This window comes from Rhipicephalus microplus, chromosome 4, assembly GCF_043290135.1.
Source record: "Rhipicephalus microplus isolate Deutch F79 chromosome 4, USDA_Rmic, whole genome shotgun sequence".
NCBI lineage: Eukaryota > Metazoa > Arthropoda > Arachnida > Ixodida > Ixodidae > Rhipicephalus > Rhipicephalus microplus.
This window is the reverse complement of record NC_134703.1, coordinates 78,365,727-78,381,510: the sequence shown is the minus strand read 5'-3', so window position 1 is coordinate 78,381,510 and position 15,784 is coordinate 78,365,727. Positions and strand designations below refer to the sequence as shown.

The following is a 15,784-nucleotide window of genomic DNA, read 5'->3' as shown; positions in this document are numbered from 1 at the left end:
GATTTAACAGAGATCCTCGAGATGCAACTGGCACAAAAATGCCCCCTCCTCCACTCACTGCAATAACCATTAATCCACCAATCATCATCTTCTACCCAATGAAGACTTCATACATGAAACTACGGATGAATCGAATTCAATCGAATGCAACTTATTTGGTTCTGAGAAACGTGACGCGGGCCTTGAATCATGCATGTGTTGTATACAAGCCGTAAATATTTATGCTTATTTCATCGAGGAAAACACAGTATTAGACAGATATTCGAAAAAAAAATCATTGTTGCTAGGAAACCGTTCTCGCTTAAAATTTCTTCCAAAAATTTTGCTTCCCGCAGTGAGACAAGACAGCCATTTCGTGCAAGATATAAAGTTATTAGTATGTGTATAGGTGGACTGTAGACTTTCCACAGCCTGATGTTGCGTACGTACAATGTGGTGCGCGCATCACATTGCAAACTAGGAGAGTAAGTCAGATATGTAGTGAGTTTTATTGATGTCCTGAAGAAGTCCTCCCCCCACTTTCATTGAGGGAGGACCACGGGCCGCTCTAAAGTAAGGATGGACTAGGCAAACCCCACTGCCGTGTCGTGGGTCTTCTGGACTGCCTAGAGTTATTGGAACCAGTCCTGGCCATCGATCACAGCCGAAACGTCAATGCCATTTTGTGGAAGAATTTAAAAGAAAGTAATCAGAAGCTTGAAGGATGACACTATACACTGGCCGTATGCATTCACCTTTTAGACGCAGTCGAGCGCAAGATGCATTCTTTTAGACCCGAGTGGGTCAGTTGTGTCTCACATAAACCCTCAGACTGATCGCACATAATGACTCCCAGAAAGGTTCCCGCTCACATGCCTTAAATACGGAGCTCCTTGACATTCTTGTAAAAAGACGAAGCAATAGATTAAATCTACGCAAATGAACATTTTAGCAAACCTTTCAAAATTATCCAAACTTTATCTTATGCCCTAGCAGGACCCTTGATCTCGTTCACACCTTGTGGGGGTGCAGTGAAAAGCCAGTGAACAGTCACGAACGCAGTACGCAGTCACGAACGCAGTAAACGAACGCAGTACATAATACAGCACTATCAAGTAAAATATTGTATGTAATTTGTCTCATAGAAATCTTTTACCTCAGTGTTGTTGCCCAGTATAGCTCTCCAATCTTGAGGTGCAGCGTGGTATGCAAGCAAGATTTATGCAACTTTATCTCCCGTTTCAAAAAAGCACACCTTTTTCAGGCAGTGAGAATTTCCGAGTAAATAAATCAATTTTTAATGTTTCATTAACACATTAGACATTTCAAGGGAACAGGGTGGCAATTGTTAGCATGGTACGCATTAGCATGGTACGAATTAGCACAATGTCAAGCACCTCGAAAGGAAGAACCACGAACCGGCTCGTAATGCAAGGAGCAATAAGCCAAACTTTGAGTTATCGCAGTTATGAACCAATCTTCATGCACTACCGGTTTTATTCTAATAAAGAGGAAGCGACAGAAATACGCACCACGATTTACTCACTGGTATAGTGAGTGTGAGGAAGGAGTTGTTAGAACAGCATATGTACTGTAAGTTTCAGCCCGAAGAGACGTTTTTACGAAATGGGGTACTATATTTACAGCACATGTACATCCAAGTCTTTATACATATCTAATCTTTAGAAGATACATAATATGCGAAACATACACTTGTTTTAACGTCCGAGACAGACAGTTAACATCTAAAGGACGAACTTTCTCTGGTTGCAACTTTGAGTGTTAATAATGTTTCTATTCCACACGCATTGTCCCATTGACAAACTTTGTCAGAAAAGGTTAAACATATGAGGGATAAATGACGTTCATATGCGTATATATTGACATAAATATAGACAGGCGATCTCTTTCGCTGGCCAAGCGGGGCTAGTATTAGCTGCTGGAACACAACATAAGTTTAACACAGAACAACGGGATCTTGGCACGACGAAGACTTGCAGGGACCAGCAGAGGGCAAATGAAGCAACAATTGATGTTGAGTAACAGTTTCGAAAAGTTTTCGCGTTCTCACGGCAACGAAGTGGTTCTGTACACTGAGCACTTTCGCGTTTACACACAGACGGTCATGTCATGCAGTCCTGTACAGGAGATCAGTATACGCCCTGCGTTCTGAAGCATTGCTGAATATGAAGTCCCTCTTACGGATACATCAACTTCAGCAATATATATCACTTATACCCAAAGGTAAATAAGCGGGAGAGCTAGTGAATGAGCACGCTATGGTAATTTTATAGCCGTGGGCTTCCATTAATTGTCCAATCATTTCGCTTCGACGTGGTTCCTCAATACTTACCAAAACGACTATACGTGCCAAAATAGGCGCGCATGGTTCCCTTTTTTTAGACTAATTGACTTTGAGCGTTGGCACGCTGTAAACTTGATAGATCCATTCTCAAAGATGACTTGCAGCATGCGCGTGTACCAGTTCGTCAATGTTTGCTTAGCCGTTACCGGACACTGTGCAAACTGAACCAGTCTAGATAGAATGCTTTGTAACTAGCAACGGCTCCGTTGTTCGAGCTTGGTAATGTGCGCATATTGCTACAGTGTCACTTGCGAAACAAAAATGGTATGTAAGGATAGATACTCAATAGAGCTATCGCGATGGAAAGACGGTTTGACTCATGTGTGCTGACAAATTGAACTGAAGAGACCACAGTGTCACAGTTGCTGCACTGTGCTTGTCTACTGCAGTCTACTTTCATGCTTTCCCTCTCTTTTTCTTCTACCGCCATTCCCCTACCCCACGTGCAGGGTAGCATGCTGGACAAAGTCTAGTTAACCTTCTTGCCTTTGCTGCATTCTCTTGACCTCACTTTTTTTTCATTTTAAATATTCGATAACAACGCATAACTTCATTCATCCGCATCACGGTACACTACAGTATTCATGGCCGTTCTTATGTAATCAGCCTTGAATCAACGATCCTCTGCGGCAACCTTGCAAGTCTACAGCTATGCACCTGTAAGCACCGATACTGAAGGTGTAAACGCGTCGAAGGAGGGCAAGGGAGAGACAGAGAGGCCGAGTGCAGGCGCAACAGGGTGTACCATGCACAACCCAGAATGCGCCGTGCGCCTAGGGTATACAGTTTCCTGAGATGCGCTTAACTTGTGTTCGGTTGAGAGTAGCAGAACAGACAGAGAAGACACGGCGAAGCCGCATGGGCTTAGCATACAAACAATGGACGACACTACATGCAGTTGACAACAGTGGTTACGGCACATCCCATTGGCACAAGTATTTTCACAATGGGCAAGCTTTGTCACATGTCATCAGAAGGTTTCATAAACGTAGGCTGGCATTTTTCACTACAAATGCAGACTTATAATGCTAAGAGGCTAGATTTATGGTCATCATAATAACAGAGTTGAATATTTTATAGTGATTTTATCTGCTAAGCTATTTCGAAACATTTTTTTTCTCATAGAATAGAGCAATATATGTTTGTGCTTAAAAATATATATAGCCGTAAATCGCAATCTCGCGTCGTCAAGGTTTTCTAAAGAAGGAACATAAACGCTGCGAATAGTGTTCTGAAATCACTTCAGATACCGAATTGCAAGCCTAAGGGTTCTATTTCTCTGACTTATCCTCAAACATGACAGTAATTAGCACACATTAATGCATTCATGTCACTCTACTGCACATATACACCTGACAAACCAAACAGTCCACTTTTCACAAAGGAAACATACGACAGGATTCCACATTCACTGTAGCATGCAATATACGAAAAAAAACAGTTGCAATTGAAAAGAGACACCCTGTACATCATTTGTGCAGCATGAGACCTTTAAGAGCTTGCGCTGCTGAATGTTAGTTCGCAGAAGAAGCATACAGCCACTCAAGCACCGAAAAAGGTTACGGTAATTGTAAAAGTAGTTGAAAGATGACAACATTAATGGGAGACGGTAAGACGTAGTAGTCAACCGTATCTTATCTAAGCAGCAATACTTCCGCGCAATGCGTCGATGTACAGGACAGATATATCAAGGTATTACTTGACACGGCCTGTAGGATGACATTGCAAGAGGTTAACAAAGGAGGGATTCGAGAAACCTTTCTAAGACATGTAACAAACGCAACGTCGCACCATGGCTTTTATGTAGGCCCGTGTACTCAGATTTGGGTGCACGTTAAAGAACCCCAAGTGGTCAAAATTTCCGGAGCCCTCCACTACGGCGTCTCTCATAATCAAATGGTGGTTTTGGGACGTTAAACCCCACAAATCAATCAATCAAGCACCACTGCTTTCAGAAAATTCAACATCAGCACTACGTAATCGCTTTGTTTATGAACATGGCGATAAGCCCTCTCTATGCAAAAAAGGAAGACAACATTTCTCCCCGTATGCATTTAAAGGTACACTAAAGGGCAAAACAATTTTTTCGCGTATTAGTAAGGTACAATTTCACAATCCTGTGACCCCATTCTTGCCACGACACGACGCTTGGTAAGCGCAAAAACGCGCGGAAAGAAAATGTGTGTGGAAACGGCACCTTGATGTTCCCGCGCCAAACACCATGACGTCACAAATTTTGAAGGTGCCTACTGCGTTCTATGTATCTTCTAATGAATAAAAATGAAGTAAATTGCCATCTGTAGGTGCCAGAGACCTATCATACGAAGTTTCATAAAATCTCATACTGTCAATATCAGAAAAATAGGAAAAAAAACGTTTTGCAATTTTATACATCACTCATGGATATTTCAGAGTGATATTCAGAAATGAAACTTCAACCTTGATTTTCTGTCATAATGATAAGCTTATAATAGGGAAACATATGTCGTTAGACTTCTCAGAGTGCAGTTTTTCTATCTAAACGAAGTCATTGTTTCTCTTTAATGCACCTTTAAGCACGAGCCCAATGTTTCCGTAGATGTGTCAGTAGCATTCCAATGGTCAAATTATTCCTGAGAAAATGTACAAAAAACCACTCGTATTCAACTCCGACCCTTCTCACAGCAACTTTGGCTTACTCATACGCAATTAAAATTATGTTGCATTTGCGTTGCAGGCTATGTACATAAAAAAGAAAGAACTTATCGAGAATTGTCACACTGACATTGAAAATAACTCATATGGAAGATGCTAATTTGTATGGTTGACAGGCATGTAAAAATATACGTAGAAATACGAAATATACTTCGGCACAAAAAGTGGTGGCCAGTTTCTTAGCTACGACGAATGCAATAAAATTTACTACCGCTTAAAAAATGAACATGGTAATACACAGAATTTTATGTACCCATCAATAAATGAAATGTTTATCATGTATTTCTTTTTGTACATAGCGAAAATAAGCTTTGTCTAAGCAGTATTCGCCACTACATTAGTCTATCCAATCAGTACATGTGCACACAAATGCAATCAGTTTACCTTCGGGCACCTCTGATTTAGAATAAAATGTATTCTGCCACAGCTATAAATATAAAGAATGCTTTGCATATAAAATATATCAATATGCTCCTTTAACTATGACGCCTTGTAGTTATTGGGATAAAATATGTGGCATTAGTACTTCAATGAAGCACGAATTGTCAATGTTCTGGCGAGCTGTGAAACTTTTATTGTAAGTGTGCCGAACGTTTAGCAGTTTTTTTAGATTTATTGATAATTTAGCAAATTGTTTTATGAGCTCAGACCTTACGCTTTATCACCGGTGAATGTGTAAAATTGCTTCCCGAAGAGGTTCGTCTTCCCACTAGTTTCTGAACATTATTTTTACTGTTACCTGAAACAGCCGTATCCTATATATAGTATGATAACAGTTCATAGTTGCGATTGTTTCAATCGAGTATCAAATCGTCACTACTACCTACATTGCTCGACCACCTACGCAACTCTTATAAATTTTAGGGCCACAACAACTCATCAGATGAACTTAGGGATAGGTACTAAGGGTGTTTCGTGAGATTTAGTGCTCCATTGACTGAAAGCAGTACCCTATTCACGTTAGTACGGCATGAGGTCCACATGATAGGTCATTTCAACGTGTACACAAAGGTACAGCCATGCACAAAGATCCCTTATTTGGCCGTGGAAGTTGAATATTCCAAGCAGTGTTAATGATAGTAAACTTAATTGAATCGACAATATCTTGAACCACTGGCGTAAAAGAAACTCTACTGAAGAGCTTGCCAAAAATAATGATCAGGTCAGACGAGAATTGGACATTTCTGAACATCTCGTCGAGTCCTTGGATTCGTTTGAGCTTTCCTCTTGTCTACGACTAGATTAATACTTGCCTAAACAGCGATCTATTTGTTTTGTTATCTGTTGATACGTCAATACTGAGACCTACGGCATCCTCCACAGATAATTGGCATTCTGAAGACCTGCATTTGGTTTGTCCGACGGCGCGGGTGGCTTTCGTTTCGAGGCAATGCTTGCTTAGGAGGTGACGTCGGTGAAGTCGAAGTTCGCTTCAGCATTCGTTCGGAGCTCGGAGTCGAATCATCGTCGTCGTTTTATCCTGATCCACGTTTCCGCCTTGTGCTACGCCCTTGGAGTCGTATATTTCCCTCCTGGTACACGGACTTCAGCCTCGACATCCTGAGCAGATAAAGAGGAAAGAAATTAGAGTTTTACAAAATTGTTGCGAACATGCACAGCAGACCGTGCCTCCTGCACCGAAAGTCAGCATTCGCTACATTGTCAGAAACAACTATGACTGCTACATGCATACACATCAACTGATTGCACGAGATACTTCTTAAATTTGCACACAACAAAGGCCTTAAAACATATATGGTGCAGATATACACGTAAGGTATTATGCTTTAAGGACACGTCTGCATAGCAACTAAGAAAAGTAAAGACCAATTGTGGCAACTTGTACGCATATGGGCTTTATTCGGTTGCAGAACGTTTGGTTGGAGCTCACGTGATCGCCGAGAATCCCCCTCTTTAACACTGACAACTGGAGCCACTGTCAAAGCGCTTGAGCAGAGACCAAACGTTCGTAGATTGAACGAATACTGAACATGTGCAGGATTTCACCTCCTGAGCTGAATGCCTATAAAGGTCACTGAAGCATACAGTCAGTGCAAAGAATGTGATAGTGGCAAGCTTGTATTAAATAATTTTGTGGTCATAACTTAACTGTTCAGCTCCCGTGTAATATTTCACTTGAAGCACCACTAAGCACAGACCCCCTTTGCACACTGTTTTACAGCGTGCGTTCCACACTAATAAGTGTAATATTGAAAAATGTCGCCAAGTGGGTTTCTTTCTCAAGACTGCCAAACATGTGAGCCGGTTCCCCATATTACTTGGTTGCAAATATATCCGATTCCTGAAGGTAGAGGCGGCACTGCAGTGAGCACTCTTGCTAAGTCTACGACTCTAGGGCAGGGCGAATGGAAGCAGCGTACATACGCGAAAAGCTAGCTATAACATACCAATATCTGTAAGTTCTAAACGAACGACGACTAACACGAAATCGGAGGTTCAAATAAGGGAACGGAGGCATGGCGTGTTACGAAAGTTCGGGGGATCCAGCGCGGCTGCTCTGCGAGGGAGACCGCATCACCATGGACCGTACGCGGCAGGCCTGTTCAGCGGAGACCTGCCTTCTCTTTATTTCTCTTGGTACGGCTCGTTTCGCATCTGTTTTGCATAACGCGAGGCCGTGGAAACAATAGTGGTCACCCGCTCCCCGCTTCAACAACGCCATTGCCAGTTTTTTCGCCCTTTTCTAGTCTTTTCTTGCCTTTCTTTCTCTTCAATGTGGTTCCCCTCATGCACGGCCCGTTAGCTCCTGCAGCACGCTCAAGTCTCCAAATTGCAGGGGGAATCGGCGAGCGGACCTGAAAAGGGGGCTTCCATAAAAGCGCTCAACTCTTTGTTCGCTCGTTTCGTGTGTGTACGTTGGGGAAGGGGCTCGTTTTCCGTGTGATGTAGCGCGTAAGAAAGAAGAAGCTTTTTCAAGGGTTGCTCTATTGCGTGGCAATCTGCGTTCTACACCTCCCCATGGCTCGCCCGTGGTTATAACCCGCCGCCAAAGGCTCACACGTGCCACGCCCACGACAAAGAAAACGGCTGTTGAGTTACGTGGACGCGGCGGCGATGTGCCAACAAATGAGGTAACCGGCAACACTGAATTTGTTCAGCGGCGATTGTCGCTTTTCTCATAATTGCATGCCCCCTGATGTAATTTGTTGATGCAGCCCGTCAAACCGAGCGAATACAATAAACAGGGCGTGTTACCGAATGTTTATATAACGTATCTGCACGAGTTACACGAGCTCGGACTTGACTTTCCGCTTGTATAACTGGTAATGAAAAAACCTGTGCTTTAGACGGCCCACGTAATATTGCGACAAAATATTGCAGCTTAAGCAGCTACTGAACAGAATAGACGCCATTATGAATGCCAGAAGACGCACCACTTCCATCAAACGAACAAGCAGCACCTACCCGCCTTCATTACTTTGCAGAACCTTTTTGTGGGAGCACTAGAGAGTCAAACAGTAGCCATTATTCGCCAGCAATTTCATATAGCCCAGAAGAATAGCGCCAAGATGGCGGTAACTTCAAGTAGCATGCTTGCACGAATAAGAGGTTGAGATGCGTGATGGCAGAAATTGATCGCTAAAGAAAAAAAAGGGGGGGAGGGTTAACACATGCGTGGTTGCACACACGAGAAATGAAACCACACAAGCGCATCATGGCTTACTCCCGTGTACTTCGACACAATGAATTCCTATAAAATAGCTGAGCTTTCTGCCGTTTAAAGCTTAATTAGGAATGCACTGAGATCCTAGCCATGCTGTATACCCATGTCTACAAAGTCTCACAACTTTTTATATGAAGTGTGAAAATCTATGTGTAGGCTTACTTCTCTTTTTCTAGCACGGGCACCTCACATTTCCACTAAATAGCATATGCCTCTAAAGCACAGCAGTGACAAATATCCAATTCGAAATTGCATTTGGTAATTATGTTCTACCTGCAGTTATCAATGTTAAAAACTACTCTAACTGCGCCTTTACTGTGATTTCTGATCTCCCTATAAATCAGCTCCATCGTTTCTTTAAAATATACCTGCTGCCCAGACTTCTGGTTGTGTTGATGTACTGAGACTCCATAGCGATTCGCTTAGTCGCTTATAATTTTTTTGCATATCTACGAGTCTCGTCGTACAGCAGAGCTAGCAGAGTATTTACTTTCATGCCTTGATTTCCGAGATCAAAAAGTGATGTACTGCTCCTGATGTAACGGCTAAAATACTAGCAACGTCTATGCAACTCCTTGCTGCTGTTTTGTGACTACCGTTTCTGTTATGGAGGTAACTGAAAGCTCGTTCGAAATTGCTTGTACTACAGCGTTTTCACAACAGTAAAAAAAAAAAAACTTCCTTTTCTGATATGCAGTTTCTCCAGCTAATGGCGGCTAGTCGTTGCAAAGGGCGCGTTAAGCGCAGATTAGCTGGCGCTATAGTGCGGCAAATGCAGACTAAGCTCTCTCGGCATGAACACACATAATAGACAAACTGCAGCAAATGCAACACCTTGTCTCCACTCGAAACACGACGGGAGGCGCCATTAGTTGCGCGAATGTGCAGCGCATGGAAGTGCAGTTACAGATAATAGAAATGGTCTCTTGAAGCATCGTCGTTTCTTTCGTCAACTCGTCCGAGAATAGAGAATATAATACCGTCCCTCATTGACTATATCTACTGTAATATTGAGCAGATTTCTCGTGTTTTTTCCAGTATAAATCAGTATATAATCTAAAGACTTTTAAATGCCCATTTTTTATGACTTAAAAGTTGACGTAATGAGAGATCATATGCTCTCGACGACAGAGTCAATTTTGGTATGCAGCAGTTTTATCCTTCTTAATCGTAGTCCCTCAACGAAAACAGTTGTAGTTAACTGATAAGTTAGCGAAAGCGAAGTAGTGCTGGAATGCGGCTACAATAGCCGTATTGCACACGTTTTGGTAATATCTGTTCAAGCACAGTCAATAATTATTTTTATTATTTATTTTTTCAGTTTACTTTGGGTGTGGCAGCTTCACGGTGCACTAAACGCCACTTATATTTTCAAGATGAAGAGTGTTTCCGTGAAGAATTGCCAATAAATATAAATGTAAAATTAAATTATTTTTATAACAAAAACTGTTAAATTTTATGGCTACGTACAGTTTGCATACAGTGAACGCACTCTTGACAATTATTGTCAAACAGGAACGGAAGTGACAACCATTCTATTTGCTCGCTAGATAAAATCACCACCCAGAACAACATTTGAGGAACTGTTCTATAGCATCGTTAAAATGATTGACATAATCGACCTGGCTATAATTGAGTATTAATACCACGAATAGAATCTCGACAAGCAGTGCGATAAATCAGCAGACAGTGGTGGTATAGTTGAGGCGTACAAATACAATGGCTCGATCATTATGGCAGCCATTCCGGTCTCCTAATGATTTATGATGCGTTGAGCTTCCTATAAAGTGGACTTCACGCTATATACTTTCAAAGCGCTACGAATAATTTCCTGTCACGCAAGGAAAAAAAAAGTGGTCCAGCACGATATATCAAGCATCTCGATCTAAGGAGTGCTGAGTTAAGGCGTATAGCGGTCATTATACTTTACAACGGGTAGAGCGGCGGTGATAGTGCATGACAGCGTCTGAGTGCCTCTTTCGTTAATTAAAAATAAGGGCCATGCCACCTGTTATTAGCGTACAGTACACCTTACGCCTCCGCAGGAAGTCGTGACACCGGGCGCTCGACTAAGTACCTCCATCGGAAGAGACAGAGCCAGATTGATGAACCAAAAAGTTTCAGGGAAAGTTTACGAGGAGGTTAACTCTGACGTTGTAGCGTCTTAATGGAAGCGCTAGCTCAGAGCGTGGCGGTAAGCATGTGAGTGATCGGTGGGAATGATCACTTCAAGAATTTTGAAAACTCCGCTATTCTTTCTTCACGCGATATTATGAGCAATAAAATCGTTCGTTCGGAGCTCAGCAATGCGCAACTGCAAGGATATTCAATAATTCTGACTCTGCACAATCTCTTATTGCTTTCTGCGCTTGAAGATCTATATCTTTGCTTCGTTATTCAAGTCGATCTCAGCATCAGCGTTTCTTACGTCGTAGTTCTATAGGAAAACATTGGATGACCAGCAGTGTATTACGGCTGACCTGTGATCAAGTTATATATTATTTTCAACGTCTGCAGGCTCACGACTTTCTCACTTAAAGAACATGCACTTTTTTTTTTGTCCTTCAGCCTATGAATACAAAGGCTGTGGTATTACAAAAAGTTGAATAGTGGCATTATGGCGACACCTGGTGGCGGTCTCTTATTGACTACGACTACTGCTTCGAAAGAAAGCTCACGCTTTTAACTCAACTGCTCTTTCAACCAATCAATTGTTTCCAACGTTGAAACAACCCGTCAGGTGATATACTGGTTTTTTTCTATCTTCTTGATAGTCTCTCAGGACATAATGAGCTATAAAGAATCGCTGATTCTGGTTGAAAAAAAAAGAAAAAAATATTCATATACAAACGAACGCACCGGTGTGTCTGGGTTCATGCGTTGAAAGACAATGGGGAACCACGAGTGGCAAGGAAATAAAAGCTAAGAAAAAAAAATGGCAGCATATCCACGGAGTGAATGATGGAGAGGGGGGCGAAGAATTCGTCCGTCCATGCGTGCGTCTGTTCGTGCGTCCGTCTCTGCGTTCGTCCATGCAGCCGCCTCTGCGTCCGTTCATGCGTCCATCCATGCATCTGTCTATGTGGCCGTTCGTCCATCTATTCAACACTCCAAGTACCACCATCTCGCATCTTTTCATCATATATTCCCCATATAGAAGCACCGCCATCCAGCGGACATTCCAAGAACTAAACGACAGGTGGCACATGCACACTTTCTTACGGCTTGCGCTTCGGGTTCACTTCCCACCTTTAACCACCTCGAGTTCATGGTATATACTAATTCACTGTATTCATGGCACTGTGGCCGAACGCTCGCTAAACCCTTCGAAAACCAAGGACGTTACGCCCAGCGAGTATAACGTAGCAAACGTTTTCAGTCAGATAGTGCTCAATGTACATGCCAATGGCTGCTAATGGGAAATGAGAGGCGGAGAATTCGGCTTTTACTTTGTTACGGCTTGCGCTTCGTATCTACTTCCCATTTTTAACCACCTCGAGTTCATTCATGGTATATACAAGTTCATTGTATTCATGGCACTGCGGCTCAATGCTCGCTAAACCTTTCTAAAGCTAAGGAGGTTACACCCAGCGAGTATAACGTAGCAACCCTTTCTTGTCAGATAGTGCTCAATGTACATGCCAATGACTGCTAATGTTGATCGCAGCCTGCGCGTTAACTAAAAGCCGGATGCTCCTGTCTCTCATTACCCATTAGCAGCCATTGACATGTACATTGAGCACTATTTTTTATTGTTCAACAACGCACAGAAGAAGTCTTTCACCGGCATCACCTTGGAGGTCAAAATGTTATACTTGTTACATACTACGGAAAACGAACGGGTGCCGCTATAAAGAGCTTCGCCCCTAAAAAGTAAAGACGGCATTCGTGTCCTGTTTTGGGTACGACTAGGATATTTTCACTCCTACTGTTTTCAGCGTCGAAATCAAATGTTCTCGTTGGCACTGAACAATCAGCGGGATCGATCGCCGTGTCTGCGCATGCCCTGACATAGGAGGCTATGGCCTGACGAATCAGCGTAAGAAGGGAAAGCGTTAGAGCGAGCTACCGAGCGAGAACGAACCTGCGCACTTCCTGACCATCAGGCGCGCGCTGTCGTAGATGCAGGCGCGCCACGGCCTGACAAGACAGATGCGCCAACGAGCCGGCATGCGCGCTTATACAGGCGTTCGTGCATGAGAGCACGCAGCACGCAACTCTGCATAACTCGCCGTAGCCGCGTGCAGCGCCATTCGCCGCCGCATCTTTCTCGCATGTGCGCTCCGCCGCGTCTGTTTCAGATGCAGTGCATCAAGCCTCTCGCTTCTTCTTCGTACACGGCCGCGCGAGGAGTTTTGTTTGTCTCATTTAGCGCGTTGAATCACGCCGCTGTTGTGCGTAGGCCTCGCGTCGGGCGGTGCCGCCCGTCCCTCCAACACGTGCGAGAATCGATTGCTCGCTATCGCGCGCCGCACGTGCAAACAGCACCAACGTTCTCGCACTCTTGGCGCACAGGAACCGTTCCGCTCACGTGCACGCTTGTTCTACGCGTAGAGACTCTGCAGAGGACGATGCACTTGACTTCTCGTTTGCGATAGTCTGAGGGGCGTGGTGTATAGATCGATCGGGGCTTATGTACAGGGACGGGAGGGGGGCGGGGTGTCTTTGCGGTTGTTGCCATGACCACAAGACGTTTCACAATGGAAATTAATTTCGTAGCATATTCATCACAGTGCGAGATACACGCAAGTCGCAATCACTATGCCTCTCTATAGAGTGCTTCATTTTGCGCATAGAATTGTGCCGCCCACACTCGTTTACACGGCGAACAAGCATTAGTTCAAATTCGAGTTCCTGCTTCGTCAATTCGTGACGTTTCTAACTTAATGGACAACCACGTAGGTCTCTATGACGACTCTATACCGCGGGAGGCCACAGCGGTGGGGCAGTGGTTATGGTGTTGGACTGCTCATCTGAAGGTCACGGGTTCGACCCTGGCCGCGACAGTCACATTTCGATGGAGGCGAAACGGTAGAGGCGCCCATGTGCTGTGCGACGACAATGCACGTTATGGAACACGTACCAGACAGTCGAAATTTCCGGAGCCCCTCCACCCCGGCATCTCTCGTAATCATGTCGTAGTTTCGGGATGGAAAACTCCATATGTTGTTATTCAACCGGGGGAACGTTGTAATTCAGAATATATACAGGACGTTTCCCGCTAACCTGCACCTATTACTACAAACACAAAAATATGAGCTACGCGCGTCGGATCGGCCCAGTATTGTTTAAAGCCAGATGCATCACGTCGAGATATTTTCTCTAATTTGATGAGCTGAATAATTCGTCTTTAAAATGATAATTTTAACGAAAAATATTGAATAGAGAAGTCGAGATATTTGTGCAGCAACTTTGGATTATTGCACTTGTACCACGATAACTGCTGTGGGTGGGTGGGCGTTAAACTCTATTGGTGCCCGGCGAGACGCACATTAGCGCGCAGCGGGTGACTCCGACGTCGAGACCGTCAGGTCAATCCTGTCGGCCGCTCCGAGGGCCTGCCAGACGGCGCAGAGTGGTTTGGACAGGTGGGAGCTGTGGATGCTGCCTCCAACCTGACAGGAATAGTATCGGGATGCCGTGTTAGTTTTTTTTAACTGTTCTTTAGAGTGCGTGAAATTACAAGGTATACTTGGCGCAATAAAAATACAAAACAGCGCTTCAACACATGATGCAGGAGAGAACAGACACATTTCTAGTACTCAGGCTTCTTTTATGTGTGTCAACCTCGACTTGTCAAACCCAGAGGCGTTGTCTTCGCTCATTTCTTTGAGCATCTGCCGAGCTCGGATCACCACTTGGCACTGCCGACAGGAGACTTTCCGCATGTACATACAAGCCCTCGGTGCAATTTGCGCCCGACCGTGGCGCACACCAGGAGACTCTGGAAGACACCTCAAAGCGAATGGTGGCTACAGACGAGACTGTTCGAAGATATTTTTCGGACCAAGTGCTGCGACGGTTCTGCGCTGTGCGTGTGCCTTCTTTCCCTTGTCCTGTGTTGAAGTGCTGTTTTATATTACTACCATCGAGCCTCACCAACGAGCCCAACCCGCTTGTCTTCGACTTGGCGCAAGTTACCCGAGGTACCTGCGTGTTCTCTAGCTAAACGAAAATTCAGCTTTCTTCAGATATCACGTATTCCGTAAACTTTTGTTACTGAGTGTAGCAGCCAAGAAGCCATTTCAATATGTATTATATACGTGGGATGAAAGATTAGCAGTACTGTAAATCTATAAGCCTAAAACTGAAAGGTGAACATCTTTTTTTTTTTTCAACCCATGTTCAGTCACTTTCGTATCAACCATCACAAGAATATATTGCAGCCAGTTAAACAGCGCAGAAGACGATGCGCTGACGAAAAGCTTTGTGAGACGAGCGCTGGCGCTGACTACCATGTGTCTATTTCTTCGTGAGATTAAAAAGAAATTTCACTTGTTGGTTAGCGCTCGCTTTTTGCAGTCTCTTTTTGCGATATTTTGCTCCTTTTAAGTGCGATAACCACCACTTGCGACAAGTCGATATCTAAACTTGATGTATTGTATGCAGCCGCAGTTCGGTCTACTGAAGCTATGTTGAAGAAATATTGGTAAAACTTTGTGTTTTAATAATATCATTATGAGGCATTACGCAGTGAAAGGCTCTGAAAGTTTCGACCAGTGATTAACGTGCATTGACAACATGCAGTACACGGATCTGCAGCATTTCGCTGTAAAAGAAATAGCATTGGGAAGAACTGATGTATATCTGCAACGTATATCCAAGGCCTAATTTTCATACAGATATACACCCTCATTCAGCAGTTGTTACACGCATAAACAAAACTTGGTGCCTAGCTCCCGTAACATCATTGGGCCCGAACAGGCCCTGCACTACGGAGTCCGTTATAACCATATCGTGGTTCTGGCACGTGAAACCGTAAAAATTATTATTATTATTATTATTATTATTATTATTATTATTATTATTATTATTATTATTATTATTATTATTATTATTAT

The 15,784-nt window shown here is 43.5% G+C and overlaps 1 long non-coding RNA gene across 1 annotated transcript in view; it reads right to left on the bottom strand.

Moving 5' to 3' along the window:
* Positions 1-1,253: 1,253 nt before the first annotated feature.
* Positions 1,254-15,784, bottom strand: part of LOC119172159 (uncharacterized) — a 56,243-nt gene continuing 41,712 nt past the window's right edge. Inside the window, exon 2 of the long non-coding RNA XR_005109924.2 lies at positions 1,254-6,598. This is a non-coding gene — a long non-coding RNA (uncharacterized LOC119172159). The remainder of the gene's footprint in view (positions 6,599-15,784) is intronic.